Source organism: Protopterus annectens, chromosome 3.part0, assembly GCF_019279795.1.
Source record: "Protopterus annectens isolate FY-2018-M chromosome 3.part0, PAN1.0, whole genome shotgun sequence".
Classification (NCBI taxonomy): Eukaryota; Metazoa; Chordata; order Ceratodontiformes; family Protopteridae; genus Protopterus; species Protopterus annectens.
The window spans coordinates 1,105,390,832-1,105,412,231 of NC_056731.1; the positions used below are offsets into that span (position 1 = coordinate 1,105,390,832).

At 39.6% G+C, this 21,400-nt stretch overlaps 1 non-coding gene across 1 annotated transcript; it reads left to right on the top strand.

Moving 5' to 3' along the window:
- The first annotated feature begins 2,542 nt into the window (after nucleotides 1–2,542).
- On the top strand, nucleotides 2,543–2,711 carry LOC122797401. The gene has a single exon (XR_006364122.1). It is a non-coding gene; the product is annotated as a U1 spliceosomal RNA (small nuclear RNA).
- The last annotated feature ends 18,689 nt before the right edge of the window (nucleotides 2,712–21,400 follow it).

The following is a 21,400-nucleotide window of genomic DNA, read 5'->3' on the forward strand; positions in this document are numbered from 1 at the left end:
ATGCTTCTTCATACTCTCATTGGTGGATTTATCTTAAGGACACCTACAAATGTGCACATAAAATTTAATGATTACAGTTATAGAATTCACAATACGAGCAACTGTGAAGCACCAAAATGGTGTAAACAGATGAAGCACTATGACCCATGATTAACTTGCAACCCAGACTCTATAGGAACTGGCTGGAAAGGGTGGGAATGAGCATCCAATGCCAGTTCATCTGTCATGAGCTTAGCCCCTAAGTGTTCCTAATTTTAAGGATATCCCTAAGTTTGGCATAAATTGTTGCTCTATTCCTCCTAAAATTTCTTAACTTTGTCAGAATAGTGCATGCAGGGATCACATTTTGCTAAATATTACAGTTAAGGTATTTGTATTCCTTTGAAAATGCATCTTAACAGAAGATCAAGTTGAAGGTTGTGGCTTGGTCCAATGCAGTATAAAGACCACTGGAAGCTTGGAGCAAAAAAAAAAGAGAGAAAGCACTGTTAGCAGCCTGTTGCAAACAATATATAGCACTGTAGGCAGGATTCATCATATGTGAGAAAGTGCACATATGCCACTGGGCTAGTAATGCACCCTGTGTCAGGGGCATATGGCAATCCATCATGGACAGGAAAGGAGTACAGGGATAAAATCCTCCCAACCTGCTTGGATGATGGCCTGTCCTTTGGACAGGGGTTACCTCCAACTAACATTCAAGTTGTCATGGGTCAGTGGAATGAAAGGTCTGATCAAATGCTGATGGGCTACTGATGGTCAGCAAGGATTAGTGAAACAGAAAAAAAAATGTCTTTTGAGATTATATCTCTGTCCTGGATCATAGCTGATAAAGATCTGTTTGAATCAATTCTCCCACCAGACTGAAAACGTATAACTAAAATAATATATATATATATATATATATATATGTGGAATATTTGCTTTATATTAAATGAGCCAATAATATAAGCATGGTCATTAAGTGTGTTAGGCATACCTCTAATCTAAACCCCTATCTCTGATTTTGCCTCATATCAATGCCCTTTTTCCTCATAAAAGTTTTGATGATCTGGTAAATCACTGAAGATTTCAGTCAATAATACCAGGCATAAGAGTTTCTTGCTTATTCTTTAGCAAAATGCAAGTTAGATAGAATGATATTTAAACAGTGTCCTTGATTTTGGGTCTTTGTTGCCCCTCCCCCAAATAATTTCTCGCTTTGTCCCCGATTCTTGACAAAATAAGTTGAAACTTGTGGAATGGAAAATTAGATGCACTTCAGACAGAGGTTGATGCTGACATGTCATACATACCTTGCTGTACTGCTTTGCGACTTTAGAAATGTGAACATTCAGTGATCTGTACCATAAACTGACTTTGTGGTTTGGTATTACATCATTTAAATCTTCCAGTATAGAAGTGTCCTCTTGAAGAACAGGGGAAAAAAGCATACTGTTCTGATCTACACAGTAAAAGTGGTTTAGTTAGGTCCTCTGGTAGCTGTTGCTACTGCTACCAGTACATTCTGACTAGTCAACCCTGAGTATTTCCTGCTTGAAACTGCTTTTCTGACTGAATGAGAAGGTCTGTGTACCAAAATGTGAAGTGTAGCTCATTTTTCAGGAATGAAGAATGTTGAGGGAGGGTGTTAGCTGCTTCTGTATGGTAATGAGATCCCTTGCTGTTGGCTCTCAACAGCTGAGATAAGACTGGCCACTGGCTTGTGTTTCTGCATAGATAACATTCTCATGCAGATATTCAACATGCTTATACCCCGGGAAAGAACAGACTCTGAAAAACTGTCCTTTATATTTGAAAAAATCAGTATAGGCTTTTGAATGCCATGTAGGGTTGCCACTTGTCCCACTTTGCGAGGGATGATCCCTCTTTGGGCAGTTGTGTCCTGCAAAAAAATTGAAAAAATGGCAAATGTCCTGAGATTTTAGGACAAAAATATTTCCTATATTTTCTTTAGTAGTTTCATAAAACTTATTTTGTATCTGAAACACCTAAATGTTATAAGAAGCAGAATATTGTGTCTTTCAGCTTTTCCCCATTAGGGGTCGCCACAGTGGAACTCCGGTCTGCTAATGATTAGCAGTAGATTTTTATGTGCCGAGTTGCCAGCCCTGACGCACAACCTTCAATGAAGGTACGCCTGTTCATGCCTGTCTCCACACAGAAGACGCTCTAGCTGAGAATTGAACAAGACGTCTTACTGTGAGGCGACAACGCTACCGCAGCACCACCACCGCAGTACTATAAGAAGCAGAATAAACAACTAAAATGCTATAAGAATAAGCTTTTATTTTGGCAAAAAAGTGAAGTTCTGTCCTTTGTACTGGCCATGGGTATGTTTTGCCTTGCAAAATCTGACATTTCTACAAAAAATGTCCCACTTTGAGCATTTGAAAAGGTGGCAACCCTAATGGCATGTAATAGATTAATTATATGCTGTGCTTCTGACATATTTCTGAAAAGAAGTAGAGGGTAGAAGCAGCTTCCATCTGTGTAAAGGAGGCTGGCAATACAGAGTTGTCAAAATTTTGAACTGCAGCTCATACTTACCTGGCAGTGGAGAGACCACGATCAAGAAGGTGGTTCTTCCAGGGTGAGGTTTCTCCATTGCAGTTCGGGGGGGAGGGTTTGACCCTTGTAATTTCCCCTAATGCAGGACACTCAACTGCATAATTTATGGTAGTGGGGGACTGCATTTGCACTGTCCCCTGGCATACTGGTCAAAGTAAGAAATGCTTATGTACTGGCTTTTGATACACAAATTTTATGGCAGGAAGTATTCCAAGGAGGTTAAGGCTTGCTTCTTGGAGAGGGAAATACTTGATGTGGTTGTGACATTCTTGGTTTGTTAAGTTGGAGAGACTATCTGGCCGTGGCAACTGTAGTTCATTTGTGCAAGACTGGTACAGCTCACCTTGTCCACTAACTCTAGAAAAATACTATTCACATTTTTTATAATGCACTTCTGTGGCTGCTGTTTGCAGCAGTAATACAAGTAACGCATTGCACCATGCACTTGTCATCCATTCTGCCACCCATTACTTCATTGTCTGTACTACCAGAATAATCCACTGTATAGCATGAACCAACTCAAAAACACTGCACATGACACAGACATTTGTAATTATTACATTAATAACACACTAAGACATGAGTTGGATTAAATGGCCGCAGCCATGTGTTTATTGCCAGTTACCCCTGACACTTTTAAGGCAATTGTTTGGAGATGTGCACAAGGCAGAAATTTCAGGAAGGCCATTTTTCCTTACACAACGGTGCACCTACACACTACAGAGCAACAGGCAGCACTGTCAATATGTGGCCCTTCAAAGTCTTCTTACTCAGAGCACACCAATTTCAATTTCTTTGAGCCACCTTATAATCTGCCAATGAGTTAGTGTCAGGCTGGATAGTTCCTTGGCAACATCACTTTGGAGCTACATACTCAGTGAGAAGCCCAGCTAAAGTCCAGATACTTCTTCCTGTATACCTTGGCCTCCCTTACCTTTCCTGCCTTCCCCCACAGAAGGAAGGATTGTTCCATTCTTCCTTCTGCCGAGCACATCTCCTATTAGCTTAAATCCAGGCCCAGTCTACCTAAACCTACCTATAACTGTGCATAAAAAAACCTGCATACTTTCCTCTGACTAATGAACCCCATCCTTGTCATATCTATCTCGCTATCTAACCCGAGTTATACACTCTCCCTTGATGCTCACTAATAATTTGCTCATGGTATTATTGATTCAATGCTCATTCTCTCTAGTGGTGTGAAGGATCTATCCCCCTCCACGTCCTCCTCTGTACCACTTTTGACCAGCAAATAGTGTCCTGTGGCCAGCACTCATAAAGTTCACTTATTGACTGATCAAATGAAGAAGTTCCACAATTAGAATTTGACATGCATCATTCCTGCCAAAATGCAGCATAATGGCTGCAGGTAGTTTGCATAACCTGACTATTTTTTGCAGCACAGCCCTAAGTTAATGCCATTGCATGCCAGACACCCTAAACTGAAGTGCCTTAGAAAGATACTGGTTCTGTCTTTGATGAGATGTTTCTTACCTGGCCTGATGCCAATGATGGCAGCTCCAGATAAATAAATGTTCCACCAGCCAAATGTGCTTCCATTACACTGATGCATGAGCTGCAAAAGAAAACATAACTTATAGATTTTCACACCTAATATAACTTTTCCATGCACTGGACTTATACCTGAGCTACCACTTGATGTTAGCCTGCGACACCCTTCCTCTGTAAGCATACAATGCTGCCCGTATCTGAAAAGAATGCAATGTGTATCTGTCTGTATCTAAACCACTCACACCACTGCCTAGCAGAAAGTAAGAGCTAAGCCGACATGGGAATGGAGCAAGGAGATTTTATCATTAGGGATGACTGCAAGACTACAAGTAGGGATATAGAAATTAAGTAAGAGGGGAGTGGAATTTACTAGAGAAAAATTAGCAGAATAACCAAGGTACTGAAAGCAAATAATAACAGAGGGAAAAGGAATAGAGTGGGTGACTCCAAGCAGAAGTTTACACAACAGATTATTAACTATATTTCCTACCACAGTTTTTATACCAGACTATAGGCAAAAAGAACTGGATAGGAAAGTGCTAAGTATAACACCAGCTGCGGCAGAGTTTTTAGTTAAGTCTAGAACATATGCTGCTGTTAAATAATAAAAATCAATCAGAGGAGGTTAGAAAAGATTGGGAACAGAGATTGGAAAGACAAATTATAAAGGAGCAATGAGAGGATTTCTGTAAGGCTCTCAAGTATGCAACAACGTTCAGAAGGTTTACAGTTTATTTCTTGGAAGTTTTTCACACGTACTATTGTTGTCCAAGGAGACTTCAGTAAAATTTTCCTCAAGTAGACAGCAAATGCTGGAAGTGTGATGAGAAAGCAAAAGATAATTAGAAACATTATTTTTAGACTATGTCAAATTGGAAGATTTACAGAGTACTTTATTTAAAAAAATACCTTTATTAAATTATCACTTAAGACATAGTTAAACATATATTAACAGAAAAAAACACATTTTCTATTTACATACATTATACATCACATATACTTTCTTTTTTGTAATTATCAGTCCAGCATTACATAGATTGCTGAATTTGTACATTCTCTTAAACTTCATTCCCCTTCCTGAATATTATTTTGCATGTATTCTTCCCACAATTTCCATTTATTTATATGTAATTTGCTCCTCCTGTTTTCTAAAGATCTATCTTCCAGTTCTTTTATCTCTTTTACAATATTCAGTACTTCAAATACAGTTGGTTTAGAGTTTTGATTTCCATTTGCTTTTTGCCAGCCAACAAAATTAAACCTAAGTCCTTACTGTGTCTAAGCTATTCAGAAAAAAAAAATCATATCCTTACAGTTATTGTATAGAATTTTGAAAATCTGCCACCTCATTACATTCCAAAAACACATATTCTCAGTTACCACTTTCTTCGCAATCACACCTCCAACATTTGCTCTCCACCTGAGGAAAAATTCTATGAAGTCTGCTTGGAGCATAAAATGCCTAGGCAAACACTTCTAAGCAAAGATCCTAAACCTTCTGGACTCTGTTGCTTACCTGAGAAACATATGTACAACATTGTTCTGTTGCAATTGCTTTTCTAGCCTCTTTCCAATATTTTCCAACCGCCTCTGTTTAATTTTTTATGGTTATCATGCAATATTTTATATGCCCTTCTAATTATCCCTTTTTAACAGCAACTCCTGTCCTAGATTTGCCTTAAAACCCCACTAGGACAGGTCTTTCACTTAGGATCCCCATTTCTCTTTCTTTATACTCTGATATCAATCTCTGCTAGGGAAGATGGCCTCTAGCCTGCAGTCCAATGTCTTCTTGGCCTCATCCCACTCTTCTTTCCCTATCTAGTTATTTGCTCCCAGTACTGCACTTCTTGTGCCAGTTTTCTCTAGTAAATTCCAACCTCCTTTTACCTATTTTCTGTACCCCTATTTGCAGTCTCCCCAACTGGCAAAATCTCCTTTCTCCACGCTGGCTTAGTTCCTATCCTTACAGTAGTTTGTCAGAAATGTGGGGGAGTAAATGGTTATAACTAAACAAATGATTCTTTTGTGCATGGATACAGAATCTGAATTGTCCACATACAGCATGTCTTAGCCAAGTTTAATGCTACTGGCTCATATAAAAGAAATTAGTAGATAAAATAAATGGAGACAGGCTCTTTAGAACAGGGAAGGAGAAAATTGCATAGAAATAAATGGCATTTCTGGAAACAGTACAAGCAGAATAATGTCCAAGATGAGGAGAAAGGAGGGTTACGGGAAGGCAGGAACTGAGCAATTTATGTAATGGTGGAGTGAATGGTAGTCATTAAAAATATGTAAAATACAGGAAAATAATTAAAAATGTGACTTTGCTTTGCTTTCTTTTCTGTTAATGTATGTGCCCATGTCATTGTTTAAAATGTCAACATTTAATAAAGGTGTTTAAAAACACAACCCAACACACCTGGATGGTGTTTTTTCCACTAACCAAACGTCACTCCCAGTGTCAGCTGCATGGTCATGGGGCTGGTGATTGAAAGGGCTAATTCAATGGTTGGTACTGGTGGAAAAAAAGACAGGAAAAAAAGATTACTTACATATTTTGTAATTACATCTCTGCTCTTGGTCATTGAGCAACTCACCAACTTAATAAATTGAATACAATAAAAAAATGTGTGGAGCATGAATTACATCTGCTAACAAGGTTAACATGGTAAGTGGAAATAAGTGTGACAGGTATGGCTGGCCTTTGCAGTTGAGGGGCCCACTTTGGGCCCTTTTGATGGGACCACTTAGCTGACCCCCTCCTCAGGTAGCACTCATTCCATCTTTCAACTACTGGCTTCTTGGACCTAAGGCTATATCATATTAGGTATCATGAATATATGCTATTACTTTGTATCAAAAATAAAATGGTATGTTTATTTATTAGCTTATATTTTATCATAAGATGTGTTTAAAACCAAGAAAGGATTTCAGAATGGATATTCAGTAGAATATCAGGGACAATGGAAAAGGGGAGTAATAATGCTGATTTCTAGAGGGGCTCCAATAATGACAAAAAAAGGAAAAAAGACAATAATGACACATTTATGGTAGTAAGGAACTATTGGCAAGGAAGATTATGCTGGCCTGTATTTATATTCCACATAAAACTGCTATTATGGAGCGTAAGAACTTTTTGGGAGAAATAATCAACTTTCAGAAAGGAATATTATTTATAGATGGGGACTAGAACTTGATTTGCAACAGTGAATATGTATCAAGGAGATCAATACGGGAAAATATAACAAAAAGGTATATTTCTAAAGACGTTTATAAAAATCTTTGGTATAAAAGACTTGACTTCAGTAGTAGGAACTTGAGCAGAATTTACATATCACTCACCAAGGTACTGGGTTAGAATGGATAGAAATTTTATCTCACAGGAACATGTGCATTTAACTGAAAGCTTCAACACACATCCAATAACCATTTTAGATAATGCACTGATAAAAATTAAGATGTAGGGCAATGAAGTAAAAATGAGAAACTGATGCTTTACCACCTTCTTGTTAAAAAGACAAATTTAAGAAATGGGTAGTGAAAATTATTCCGGAGTTATTACAGAAGATAGAAATTTCTTCAGAAGGAATAGCTAGTGGAAAGGATAAAATGAAAACAGAGTTTAACAAAGGGTAGGAAAAAAGAGTTATGGTTAAGAAATAACTGGAATTATTTTGAGGGGCCGACAAAGGTTAAAGTATTACAGAATAAGGGGAATATCACAAAAAAGGAGCAAATGCAGAGTTATAAAGAGAAAATAAGGGAATATTTTGATAATATGCACAAGTTTGGAAAGACTGCTGTTAAGTGACTATTTAACAACTTCAGAGCACAAAAACTTTTAGCACAACCCTTTAAACAGAAAGCAGAAATGGTTGTCGCCAAACTTAGGAAGCCTATAACAAGAAAAATAACCACAGATCTTACAGGGAGATTTCAGAAATTTTATGAAAACTTGTATAAAGCAGAGAAATGTGGAACCAAGAAAGAATACAAATGGAAATATTTATGGATGACTTAATTATGCCAAGATTAGAGGAAGATGAGGCTCAACAACTAATAGTTAAGGCAGGAGGAGAGGAGATAAAAATGGTAATGTATAATCAATCTGCAGGGAAGTCTCCAGGAACATATGGTATTCTTGTACAAGTTAGGAAGAAAGTGTTAAAAGATATGGAAAATTTTGTTTAATAGTATTTTAAGAAGGAAGGGAAGCAGCAGCACCTTGGAAAAAAGTCATGACAGCTGTATTATCCAAAGAACGCTAAAAACATCAGAACTAGGTTCATATAGACCCACTTCAACTTTAAGTTATTACTATAAAGTGTTTATGTCTGTACTAGATAAAATAATGGCAAAGGTTTTGCCAAAATTGATAGATATGGATCAATGTGGTTTTGTGGAGTGAAGACAAATGTTTGACAACATTAATAGAACAATGATGATCCCGAGAAAAGCAGATTCTAAGAAAATAGTGTTGCTGTTGGTGTGAAACAGAGAAAACACTCAGAGTAAGCTGGTATTTTCTGAGTAGGGTAATGGTAACATTTGCAATTTCTGACAATAATAAGGTTAATTAGTACCTCCGCGGTGGTGCAGCGGTACCGTTGTTGCCTCACAGAAAGAGGTTCTCCCGTTCGATTCTCGGCTGGAGTGCGGGGAGTGCCTTCTGTGTGGAGTCTGCATGTCCACCCCACGATTGGGTGGGCGTTCGAAAGACATGCTTAAATGGGCGTGCCTTTGTTGTATGTTGAACGTCGAGCTGGCACCTCGGTGCTCGTGAAAATCTACTGCCAATCATTAGTGGACCGGAGTTCCGCTGTGGCGACCCCTAACAGCGAAAAGCCGAAAGACAACAACAACAGTAAGGTTAATTAGGAGGCTATATGAAGGATTGGAGGCAGGAATTCAAGTGGTAGGGTTCCTAAATGATAAGTTGTGGAACTAGGCAATAATATCTTGTTTCCCCTTTATTTGCTATATATTTATAGGAACTGGAAAGGAAAAAAAAGGACCCAGAAATTCAAGGATATAATTGGTATAACAATTGAGAAATGTTGGTTTTACTTACAGATGGTATTATTTTGTTCTTGATAAATCTAGAAAAGGACATACTGGTGGTGTGGAACATTGTGAGACAATTTTAAGTGTTTTCGGAATATAAAATTACTGAAGATGAAATAAAGGCTACAGACGTAAATTATGCACCCACGCATGATTATTCAGCAATACCCTTATTTATGCACCCACGCATGATTATTCAGCAATACCCTTATTTATGGAGACAAGATAAGATGAAGCATTTGGGAGTATGGATTAAAAAGGCTTCTGTTATGGCATCTAGGATATGTGAGAAGAGACTAAACTAAAGGTAATACAAAAACTGAGAAACTGGAAGCACTATGGATATGGATAGTAACACACAAGCAGTAAAAATTAGTTTACTCCCTTTAGTTTTATATACAGATCAGGCATACTTTTATCAACCAGAGAATTTGGGGACAATAATAAATAGTTCAAGGAATTTATCCGACAGGGAAAGACTGCGAGAGTTAAGTGGAATATGTTGATCCTCCCAACAGAACAAGGTGGTTTAGGATTAACTTGATTTGAATGGATATTTTAGAGCTACACAATTAAGGTTCATATACATAACCAAAGCCGAAGGTTAAAATTTAACAGGGGTGGGGAGTTCAAGAAATAAGGACAGAATGGGATGTTGGATGCAGGTCCTTAAGGAGTATAACAATCACCTTACTATTCGAAGATCTAAGCACATTTGTGAATGGAGAAAGGAGATTTTGCAGATAGGAATGTTTGCAAGTAGGGGTACAGAAACAGGCAAGAGAGGGCCAGAATTTACTGGAGAAAACTGGTAAAGGAACAAAAGTATTGGGATGAAATAACTAGAGGGGAAAATATAATAGAGTGGGATGATGCCAAGAAGAATTTTGGACTGCATATTAGGGACTCCCTTTCCAATCAGGGATGGCATCAGAGTATAGGCAAATAGAAAGGGATAGGGAAGTCCTAAGTGAAAGACCTGCTCTGGTAGAATTATAAGTTGAGTCTAGAGCAGAAGCTGCTGTTAAAAAGGGGACAATTAGTAGGGCATATAAAATATTGCATGATAGCAATAAGAATCAAATCAGTGGAGGTTAGAAAACACTGGAGGAGAGATTGGAAAAGCAATCTATAAGGGAGCAATGGGGGACATATGTATGACTCCCAAGTATGCAAAAAAGTCCAGAAAATGTAGAATTTTTGTTTTAAAGTGTTTGCATAGGTATTTTTATACCATAATCAAACTTCAAATATTTTTCCTTGGGTAGGTGGCAAATGTTGGAGGTGTAAAGGAGAAAAAGAGGTAACTGGGCTTAAGTTTTTGGGAGTATAATGAATCATCAATTTTAAAACAACCCTCTGTAGATTACTCTGACAGAATTACTGAAGAAGCAAATGGCTGTAACTAAGGAAATATTCTTTTGAGATGGGACACAGGATCTGATTTGCCTAGATATAGTAAATCCTTATTAATTTTAATTCTGTTGGCTGCCAAAAAGCAGTTAGTAATAAAACAAAGGCAATAGTTGTAAATTGTGCACCCACACATGAATTAGTTCAGCAATACTCATGTTGGTTGGGGATGATAAAATTAATTATTTTACAGTATGGGTTAAAAAGGATTCTGTTATGGTAGCTAAGGATATGTGGGAATAGAATAAATAGATAATATAAAAACTGAGAAACTGGAAGCTCTTGCCTATGGACACGGATAGCAAAATAAAAGCAGCAAAAATGTTTTAGTCCCTTTAGTTTTATACACAGGCCAGGCATATTTTTTTTATCAACCAGAGGAGAACTTGTGGATAATAATAAAGAGATGAAGGATTTTATCTTGGAGGGGAAGAGTGCAAGAGTCAAGTGGGATAAGTTGATCCTTCTAATAGAAAAAATAAGTAAAGTGTGGGATTTTGGACACAGATCCTTCAGAAGAATAACAGTCATACAGGATATTATATTCATAAAGTAACAGAAAATATACTACGAACTAAGCCAACATGGGAATGGAGAAAGGAAATTCTGCCGATAGGGATGATTACACTTACATGTACACAAAACAGGCAAGGGGGGTGGAATTTATTGGAGAAAGCTGGTAAAGGAACCAAGGTATTGGAAACAAATAATTAGAGAGGGAAAGTTAATAGAAATGGAAGAGGCCAAGAAAACATTTGGACTGCAGACTAGAAATTGTCTTCCCTATCAGTGATTGATACCAGGATATAGTCAAAGAGAAAGGGATAGGGATAGGGAAATCTTAAATGAAAGACCTGCACTGATTGAGTTTTTAGTTGAACCTAGAACAGAAGCTGCTGTTAGAAAAGGGATGATTGGTAGGGTATATAAAATATTGCATGATAACTATAGGAATCAAATAAGAGAAAAGCGGAAAAGTTTAGGGAGAGACATAAGTAATTCACAAAGAAACCGACTCCCAAATATGTAACAGAATCTAGAAAATGTATGATTTTTGCCTGGAAAGTGTTTGCATAGGTACATGTATACACCAAGCAGACTCCAAATAATTTTTCCTCAGGTAGATGGCAAATGATTCAGGTGTAATGGGGAAGAAAGAGGTACCTGGGATCATATGTTCTCTGGGTGTAATGGGTTGGCAGATTTTAAAAATTCCCTACAGAGTTCTTTGTCTGTAATACTGGGTGAGCAAATGAGTGCAACTAAGGAAATTATTTTTTGAGGTGGGATACAGGATCTGAATTACCCAGACAAAGTAAGGCCTTGTTAAGTTTAGCTGGTGGCTGCCAAAAAAGCAATTACTAGAAAATGGAAATCAAACTCTAAACCAACCATACTTGAAGTACTGAATATTGTAACACTGATACATAACAGGAAGTGAATCTTTAGAAAAGAGTAGGAGTAAATTACATAGAGAAAAATGGAAATTGTGGGAGCAATCCGTGCAAAAGTTGTTTGGAGGAGGAATGAGGTTTGCGAGAAGGCAAAAACTGAACAATTTATATAATGTTGATTGATTATGTTGTATAGAACAATGTATGTGATGTATAATGTGTGTAAATGTGAACTTGTTAATATGGTTTGATTACTTTTATATAAATGTAAGTTTGACTATGTAACAAGTGATAATTCAATAAAGGTGTTTTTTTAAAACAATTACTAGCAAATGGAAATCAAAATCTAAACCAACAGTATTTGAAGTATTGAATATTCTAAAAGAGATAGAACTGGAAGAGAGATCTTTAGAAAATGAAAGACAAATTATGTAGAAATAAATGGAATATGTGGAAACAGAGTGAGGTTTAAGGGAAAGCAGGAATTGAGCAATGTGTGTAATGTTAGTTGTTATAAAGAAAAATAATGTATAATCTATGTATATGGAAAAAATACTGATATGGTTTGTTTTCTTTTCTCTTACTGTATGCATACTTATATCTTAAGTGATATTTTAATAAAGATGTTTAAAAGAAAAGACTCATTAAAACTAAAGTATAATACTGGAATTCTGGATCACCTCCAAATCCAACACCTCTCGTAGTTTCTCTTAGAGCCTGCTTAACTCACTTAGGCACACTGTAAGGGGCCAGTCTAATGGACCACTAAGGCCCTGTATTTTCACAGAGCTTCATGAGATGGGTGCACCCTAGCTTTACTGGTCATCATGCCCTCAAACTCGTGTAGTACTGCCTCACGCTGGATAGGAGTTAGAGGCATACTTTCACCTCGTCTCCTCCACACACACATTTTTTTCTCTTTTGTCTGTTTCCTCTCGGTTTCCATTTTCCAGTGGTTTGACCCATACCTTATTCTCCTTCATATCCAATTCCCAAAAATGTACATACTGCAAAAACTTTGTTCTTTGTATATTATTTTGTCCATAGAAACATTATACTAAGTGATGTTGTAGTACAGTAACGTACTCTTGTTACCCAATGCTCTGACTGAAATTTTGTATAATGCCTACTTATGATTATGTTCTTTGATGCTGCATTCTATCCTGACTTATACCTCTGTGAATGCTTGCTCTTAACATTACCACTGGTGTAGTGATACCGATTACAGTTTATCATTCCTTTTGGTTGTAGTTCTGCTGTGCTGAACCTGAAAATTCTCTAGATGGATCAGTGGATGTTGATAAACTTTAAATAAAAAGATGTCTTTGTAAGTTAAGTACTCTACACACTCCATCATCTTTGGGATGTGCTGCAGACAACAACAAGATCATGTTCTTAAGAAGCAGGTTCATTTGGAAAAATGAAATCTGGTAAATTCTTCTGACTCATTCCTGTCCCCAGTTCTCATCTCCCATGGCCAATGTCCTCAGATGTCAGAAAGTACTGGAGAAATGTGTAAGTCAGGCTGCATTTAATAGTTGTGGGAATACTGTGAGCCCAAAAAGAATATGCAAAATCTCTAACCTCAATTACACATTGTCATTTGATATTACCCAATTTTCCTTCACAGGTTTTCAACCATTTCCACCTGTGAATGGTTGGCATTCCCTACCTAGTTAATTCTTCTACCTTGTTACACTGAGTGTGTTTCCATAAAGCCACACAAAATTGAATTTCCTCAGAACAGGCAAAATTATAAAACAATAAGAAAAGGCATTGCTTACATGCCACCTCACTTATAATTATTTCTGAAAGTTTATTTTTATTTATTTAATCAGTTGAGAAACTGGTTAACTAGAATACTACATGCATAACTTTTTCAGACATATGCCAAGCCATAAAGGCATCAGTAAGGATTAAAAATAAAGGAATAATTTAGTGTACTCAGTCCAACCAAGAAAATGATTCAAACACTGGTTGCATGAACAGTATCACTTCCCATAAATCCACACAAGAGCTTGGGCCGTTGAAACACACACTTTTATTATACAGAACGTAGGTTAAGCTTTGTCATGCGGAAATCAGAATGCCTTAAAGAATCCCAATTGGATGTAAGGAGAACATTTAAAACCCTCAAAGTTTATAATCCACCCCCCCAAAAAATATTCCTCCTCCTCAGCCAAGTCCAACTATTTTTTTAACTTTTATAAGTTTCTTCTTGTCCCCTTTTGTCTGTATGTGACTCAAACAGTGATATCCTTGTTATAAATTTATGAGTCAAATAGTTTCTGTTTAACTATTTTGCCACTTTTAGCCAAGTTAATCATTTTGTCTGTCCACCTGTCTCCCACCATTCGGCATACAAACCTCAAGTTTTAGCTGTCTGGGATTATGCTATTCCTAACAGTGACTGCAGCAATCAGTTTTATGCCGCACTGTTAAATTGCTTGTTTATGCTAATTAGTGTTTGTGTTCTTACTCTCAGAGACTGACTACTCCACAGTTATTTCTTGCAACCAATCATAAAAAGTAAGAAGTTAAAAGAAAAAAACAAAACAAAAAACCCCCCAGAAATTAAAGAAAATATAGTAGTTTTCTATTAGTCTTCAAAGCAGGCCTGGTCATATTATCTTCTGAGACTCTTCGTTCTGAGATAAATATCTGAGTCAGGTAAGGCATAAGGACCATGTTATAAAGTACAGTTTTGTACCTACCATAAATGTAGATGTCCGATAGGAATGCATCTGCAGTCCTTACAAATGGGTTGTCCTGTCGTCAGGCAGCCCTTCGGTCGGCCGGATTCCAAAGTCTGGGTCTGGCCTCGGCTGGTGTCGCACTTCACCCGACGTCATAGCTGCAGTTATTCGGGTATAAAGGCATCAGCCGATGCCATTTTCCTCAGTGTTTCTTGCCCCAGATGCCAGGTGCCCTCTAGGAAGGCTAAATTTGGATAAATGTAAATGATTCCAAATAGTAGAGAGCAAACAAAAAATAGGCATGTATGTACATATATACAAACAAATACACCATAATAGATTCCCCCAGCTAGCTACAAGATGGGCAAATACCCTAGGAGTACCACAGAGGGGAAGGAGGGTGGGTAATCCTGACTGCAGATGCATTCCTATCGGACATCTACATTTATGGTAGGTACAAAACTGTACTATGTCCTTCAAGGATGCATCTGCAGTCCTTACAAATGGGTAGAATACCATAGCAAAACTGGGGCAGGAGGAGAAATAAAATTATGGTGTAGTTAAGATCCCTTGCAAAACAGCAGTGGCAAAACCTGCTCGGGATCTGGAGTATAAAGGTAAATTATAATGCTTGGCAAATGTATGCACGGAGCTCCAAGTAGCAGCCTCTAAAATGTCTTTGGTAGCCACTCCTCGTAGAAAAGCTGTGGTAGTGGCTGTAGCCCTTGTAGAGTGAGCCCTGATGTTTTCTGGAGTTTTCTTTCCATGGTAGGAGTAACAAAATCTAATGCAATTTCCTATCCACTTAGAGATTGTCTGTTTTGAAATTGCTTTTCCTTCTATTCCTGTTGCATATGCTACCAGTAGCTGGTCAGTTTTTCTGTTGTCCTTGGTCCTGTCCAGGTAGTAGCGTAATTGTCTATGCACATCCAAGGTATGCAACAGCCTTTCTCCCCTGTTCTGAGGGTTGGGGAAGAATGTAGGTAGGTGGATAGCCTGATTCAAAGATACTCTGGAGACCATCTTAGGCATAAAAGTAGGATTAGTTCTCATGGATACTCTATCTTGGTGGAAGATCAGGAAGGGCTGTACTGCCATTAGTGCCTGTAGCTCAGATACCCTTCTTGCTGAAGTGATTGCCAACAGGAAAGCAGTTTTCCATGATAAGTATTGTAATTCTGCTGTTGCTGCTGGTTCGAAAGGAGGAAGTGTCAATTTTTCTAGCACAAAGTTCAAGTCCCATGCTGGCAATGGTGGCTTCCTAGGCGGTTTTACATTTTTAATTCCTCTCAGAAACTGCCTGAGCAGAGGATGTGAGAAGACTTTAGGATCCAAGTCGTATTCTGCTGAAATAGCTAATGCATGAATCTTGATGGAAGAATAGGACAGGCCTTTGTGGAAGAGCTCTGCCAAGTATTCCAGGATGTTGGCTATGTTTACCAGTGACAAATTTTCTCCTTTTGCAGTACTCCAAATGAAATATCTTTTCCATTTTGCTGAATAATTCTTTCTTGTTGAGGGTCTGCGAGCCTCCAAGATAATGTCTTTTACCCTTTGGGATAAATTTGGGTTATTTGTTCTTATGCAATGTTCCAGGCAGTTAGCTGCAGTGTTTTCAGGTTTGGATGCAGGGTGTTGTAGTTGTTCTGTGTTAACAGCAAGGGAACAAGGGGTAGGTGCCATATTTGTTCCCGAGACATGCTCATCAGTAATGGGTACCAATGTTGTCTTGGCCAGTCTGGAGCTATCAGGATGATCCTTGGACGGTCCTCCTTGATCTTCAATAGCACCTTGTGCATCAAAGGAAGTGGTGGGAATGCATATGCTGTCAGGTTTTTCCAACTGAAAGATAGGGAGTCCACCTTCCAAGCAAGTGGGTGGTACGTCCTTGTGCAGAATTTCTTTAGTTGGTGATTGCGTGGGGATGCAAATAAGTCTATTTGAGGGAGTCCCCATTTTCTTGTAATGGTTTTGAAGATGTCCGGATGCAGCATCCATTCGTGGGCATCCGTGGTAGTCCTGCTTAGTATGTCTGCTAGAATGTTTTCTTTTCCTGGTACAAAAATTGCTTGTAACTGAACGTTGTAACTCAGGGCCACATTCCAGAGGTCCATTGCCATCCGGCATAGAGGGTACGAATGTGTGCCTCCCTGTTTGTTGATGTACCACATAACTGTGGTGTTGTCTGTCCTTATCAACAGTTGACCTGGTCGAAGAAATGGTCTGAATGTCTGGATTGCCAGTTTTACTGCCAGCATTTCCTTTTGATTTATGTGTAGGTGCAGCTGGTCTTGAGTCCATAAGCCTTGTATGCACTTGTCTAGCATGTGGGCCCCCCAACCGAGGTCTGAGGCGTCCGTGGTAATGGTTTGGCTTGGTTGAGTGTTGTGGAAGGGCAATCCTTTGTTTGGTTGACATGCCTGAGCCCACCATTGGAATTCTTGCTTCAGGCATGGAATTATTGGAATGTGGGTTTCTAGGCTGTGCTTGTGCTGAGACCATAAATTCCTTAGGTACCACTGTAACTTTCTCATATGCAATCTGGCATGTGGAACCAATATTATGCAGGATGCCATGAAACCCAAGGCTTGCAGGACTTTTCTTGCTGTTAGATGGTTCTGCTTTGTTAATGCCAAGAAGTATAGAGGGAGTTGCTCCTGTTTTTCTACTGTTAGGAATGCCATTTGCTTCGATGTGTCCAGCTCTGCACCCAAGAAGGTTATCCTTTGGGATGGTATCAGCCTTGACTTGTTTATATTGACTGTGTATCCCAGGGCTTGTAGTAGGTAAATGACCCTTTTCAAGTCTTCTGCTAACTTGATTTTGTTGTCCGCTTGTATCAGGCAGTCGTCCAGGTAAGGGTAGATTTGGATTCCTGGAGCCTGCAATGAGCAATTACTGATGCCAGGCATTTCGTGAACACTCTGGGCGCAGTAGATAAGCCAAAGGGCAATGCTGAGAATTGATAATGCTCTGATCCTGCAAGAAATCTGAGGTATCTTCTGCAATTTGGTCGTATGGGGACGTGCAGGTATGCCTCCTTGAGATCTAGAGTTACCAGCCAAGACTCCTTGCCCAGCATGGGAAGAAGCTGCTGTAGGGTCAGCATTTTGAATTTTGGAACAATGAGGAATGTGTTTAAAGCGGACAGGTCGAGAATAGGTCTCCATTTGCTTTCTTTTCTTGGTACCAGGAAGAGTCTGGAGTAAAATCCCTGTCCTTGCTCCATAGATGGTACCTTTTCCACAGCTCTCATTTTTAATAATTGAGATATTTGTTTTAGAGCTTCTGCCTTTTGATTTGGAGGTAGGTTTGGCATTCCTCTCTTCCCTGGTAGAGTATGGAAGTGAAACCTGTAACCTTGGTCTATTGTCTGCAAAATCCACTTGTCTCTTGTGATGTAATGCCAGTTTACTGAAAATAAAGCTAGCTTCCCGCCCAAGGGTGCTTTTAGTTGTTCCCTGGTAGGCGGTGCTAGAACCAAGTCACTGTGATTGTATTGTAGTAGTGGTGGTGGCTGTGTCCGTGGCTGCACCTCGCTGGTTGTTACCCTGCCACTGGCGTCCCCTGTAGGCACCTCTGGATTGACTTCGGCCTCTTGAACGCCTATTCCTGCCTCTCTGGGCTCTGGAGGAGTCGGGAAAGGACCAATTCTTGGAGGGCCAATTCCTGCTAAACCTTGGAGGTTGGACCTGTAAGAAATCTTTCACTGTTTGGACAGATTTTGCCTTCTCTTCCATCTTCTTGAGCACCTGTTGTGCAGGAGAGCCAAGCAAATTGATTTTATCCATGGGAGCATCTAGTAATTTGGATTTCACATGGTCTGGTAAGGCCTGCTCTTTTAACCATGCATGCCTTCTGATAACTGTGCCAGTCATGGCTGATCTGAAGGAGGCTTCCAGTGCATCATAGCCGCATTTTAAGGAATGGTTACTGACCTGCTGAATGTTGTGTACCATTTCCTGAACAGATTTTTTGTCTAATGGTTCATCTGAGGACAACTTTTTGGTTAACTGGTCTAGCATAAATTCTTGATACTGGATCATGTGGAATTGACAGTTCAATGCTCTAGCTGAAAGAGTTGCAGAAGTGTAAACTTTTTTACCCCATCTCTCTAAGGACCTGGATTCCCTTTCAGAGGGGAGGGGGGTTTTGGCAGAGGTAGCTGCTACAGCCTTAGGACCCTGGGAGATAGTATCGGGATCTGCAAAAGGAGCTTTATACAAATGATGATGAGTATCCGGAACCCTGTAGTACCTATCGGGCTTAGCAGGGGCCGGTGGAAGTGAATCAGGAGCAGTACAAGCATCATTAAATGCATCGTCTACAACAGAGAGAACTGGAGGAATGGCTAAAGGCCTATGTTGTGGTAAATGCAGAAAGGTTCTAAGCCTCTTTCTGGAGTCTGAGAAATCCTGGCCCTGCCACTGAAATTGCTCCCTCACAGCATGCAAGGTTTCCCCAAAGGAAAATTCCTCAGGCGGAGAGGCAGAAGGGATGGACTCTTCAGCATCAGAGTCTTCATAAGGGGAGAAAAAAGCCTCTGGAGGGTTAGTATTATCTGAATCATCAGAGGAATCATCTGTAGAAACTGGTTCAGGGGGCTCTGCTCTAGGCCTCTTCTCTGGAGGTGGGTGAGAGGCCCTGTCTGTGTGGGATTGGGATCCCCAGATTAAAGAAATGAGATCCTCTGCTAGACTAAGCATTTGTGAACTAGAGCTAGGCCTGTGAGAGGGGGTCTTAGCAGGCACAGATTTAGTAGTTTTAGCTGCTTTAGCCCTGGCAAAAGCCTTAATGGACATGGCTGCAGGTGGCCTAGCAGCTCCACGTGCAGGGGTGGAGATATCCAAGGGGATAGTGTCAGATAATTCCTGAGAAACTGCCTGAGCAGAAGGTAAATCAGAAGCCGATTCCACGAGGTTGGAAGAGGCCTCGGTAGGAGGTAAGTTTTCGGCTGAAGGAAGAACCGCTTGCTCGGTTTCAGCCGAAACCGAGACACTCGCGGTTGGCCTAACCGCGGTTTCGGCCGAAACCGCAGACCGCGAGTGTCGGTCCTTTTCCTTGCGCTTTTTTGATATTTGCGTAGTCGGAGGATCCGACGGCATAATGTAAGCAAAATCTGAGCCGAAAAACTCCTCAGCAAATTCCGACCGACGTCTAAGCGTCCGTCGGTTAAAAGAAGCACAGGCTAGACAAGCTGCTACGTCGTGGTCTGGGCCTAAACAAGGTAAGCAGTAAGAGTGGAAATCTTTATGAGGTATTTGTTTCCCACAAGTTAAACAGTTATTCACTTTTTCTGACATCGGCTGAGGCAAGAAAGAGTCCCCAACGGGGTACTTAGCTTTTTAGAAGTCTTCGGTAGTAGTAGAAGAATTCGGTAGTAGTAATCTCTGGTTCTGACCGACCGGCACTTGCGAACAGCTTCTGCTTCGGGCGCCACGCGGCAAGAAAGACTGAGGAAAATGGCGTCGGCTGATGCCTTTATACCCGAATAACTGCAGCTATGACGTCGGGTGAAGTGCGACACCAGCCGAGGCCAGACCCAGACTTTGGAATCCGGCCGACCGAAGGGCTGCCTGATGACAGGACAACCCATTTGTAAGGACTGCAGATGCATCCTTGAAGGACATCCTTGTGTGATGGCCCTTGAGTTAGTGGGGCCCTACTGAACAAAATAGGTTGAAGTGGGCTAAGGCTGCTCCTGGTGACCACTAACATCACTGCTGAATTGCTGTATGACTTTATGAATGTGAACATTCAGTGTTCTGTGCCACAAACTAACTTTGTGGTACAGTATTAAATCATTTAAATTTTCCAGTATGAAAGTGTCATCTTCAGGAATATGGTAAAAAGCATACTGTTCTTGTCTTTATTTTGTAAATGATTTTGATATTGAGTCATTTCCTGTAGTCGAAGTTACAGAAAGAGAATCTTATACTTCTACCAGTATATTTCAAGTAGTTAAAGGAAAACTCCACCTTTTCCCACAGTGGAACTCAACCCTTAGAATGCTTTTCTCCCTAAAGTATGGTTCTAGTATGATACAGGTGCAAGAAACCTGCTTGTACTTTATAAAACGTTAATGTCTTTGCCTTGGAATCAAAGAAAGGGAAAGCCCACACACTTTTTTATGCTTAACATCTTACATAATTTGCAGAAACATTTGTCTCAGCCTGCATGACATACCACAGACACATGGAAATCTGTAGTTTACCCTTTCAGGTACTACTGACAATTTACTGGGCAATCCTGCTGATGTCAGGAGCTCAGCAGTTGCTATAAAAAAGCCACAGGTGTAACACTGTTTTCCAGTGCCTTTATTGCAAATTAGAAAATAACTTACAGTGATTCATGGCTGCTTCCAATGTATCCATGCCTTTCATAGCAAAACAAAGCAATTAGGTCAGGGCTTCAAAGACAATTATCTCTTCTGGCAAATTCACATAAGCAAGGAAAACAATTGACATATGAATGGAATGACTAAATGCACAACACAAATATCAGACAAGATGTGGCTGAAGTGTATGAAAGACAAGAGTCAAGGTGATGCAGCAGCTCCTGTGCAACACTGGGAAAAACAAAGGGAGAAAAGGGGCTTGACAAAGTATACTACAATGTTTCTTAAAAATATTAAGTGCATTAACAGCATACCATGCTACCTAAGATGGTGCAGTTAAAGGATAAAAAAGATGATGCATAGACATCTTTGAATATGTACCTTTTTTGCCATTGTACAATGGAAAA